The sequence below is a fragment of the Charadrius vociferus genome, unplaced genomic scaffold, assembly GCF_000708025.1.
Source record: "Charadrius vociferus isolate BGI_N301 unplaced genomic scaffold, ASM70802v2 scaffold581, whole genome shotgun sequence".
Taxonomy (NCBI): domain Eukaryota; kingdom Metazoa; phylum Chordata; class Aves; order Charadriiformes; family Charadriidae; genus Charadrius; species Charadrius vociferus.
In genome coordinates this window covers 1-1,422 of record NW_009647024.1, presented here as the reverse complement: position 1 = coordinate 1,422, position 1,422 = coordinate 1, and positions in this window count along the sequence as shown.

Sequence of the window (1,422 nt, the reverse complement as noted above, 5' to 3'; positions counted from 1 at the left end):
CGGCCCAGTGGTGGCCAATGCCTCCACCCAGAGGGAGCTGCTGCAGGGAGAGGCTGCAGTGCAGAACTCAGACTGCAGAAAGTGCCTTGACCTTTCTCCTGGGCAGAGATAGGTGGCAGACCTGCCTGTAAAGGTATGCCCAGGTGGAGGACCTCCTGCAGCAGGTGACTGAGCTGCAGGAGGCGGTGAGGAGGCTGTGTAGGATCAGGGAGGCCAAGAAGGAGTTAGATACATGGTTCCAAGCACAGTCTGCAGTGGACCCATGGCCAAACAATCAAAAACTGCCTCACTGGCATGCACAGAAGGGAGGGGGGCCAGTAAGGCAGAAAAAGGAAGATTGCAACAGCAAGGACCAGCAGGAGGAAGAGACTTCCACTGAAGCCTGAGGTGCCCTTGCAGAACCGCTTCACTGCTCTGCAGACTGGAGAGGAAAGACCAGTCACATCAGTAGAGATGCTGGAGCTGAGTAAGACAGTTCAGTCTGCCCCTTGTATAACAACTAGTTCAACTAAGAAACCAAGGTGGGTGACAGTAGTAGGTGACTCTCTTCTGAGAGTTATAGAGGCACCCACTTGACATCCTGATGCACTCTCCAGAGAGGTGTGCTGCTTACTGTGGGATCATATCAGGGATGTCACTGAGAGACTACCAAGCCATGTATAGTCCATTGACTGTTATCTACTGCTGTTGTTTCACATGGGCACCAGTGATAGTGCCAGGAGCAGCTTGTGGAGAATCAGAAAGGATTCCAGAGCCCTGGGAGTGGCAGGAAAGGACTCTGGAGCGCAGGTAGTTTTTTCATCAATCCTCCTGATCAAAGGGAAGGGGGTTGAAAGCGACAGTCGAACCTGTTGAGTCAAAAAATGGCTACAGGATAGTGCCACAGCCAGGGGTTTGGCTACTTAGACAATGGGACTCACTTTGAGAAACAAGGTCTGCTGGGGGCTGATGGGGTCCACCTGTCAGAGAAGGGGGAGAACATCTGTGGTCAGAGGCTTCCCAAGCTTGTGAAGAGGGCTTTAAACTGAAGTTGCCAGAGGAGGAGAACCTCGATCCATCCTACTCCTACCAATTTGATGCCAGCACAACAATAGATGCCCAGAGCCTAGAGAAGGGTCACAGGTCAACAGGAGAGCACCTGGAGTGCACCACAAAGGAATTCCAGCCAGTAAGTCAGCTTCATTGGGGGCCCAACTTAAATGCCTCTATGCAAACACGGGTAGCATGGGGAATAAACAAGAGGAGTTAGATGTGCACACGCCTGCAGGGCTATGATCTCATTGGCATCACAGAGAGGTGGGATGGCTCCTATGACTGGAGTGTTGCAATGGAAGGAAACAGGCTCTTTAGGAAGGACCGGAAGAGACACGAGGAAGGAGTGTCATCAGCTATGTCAATTTAACCGTTGTAACAAGAAGATAC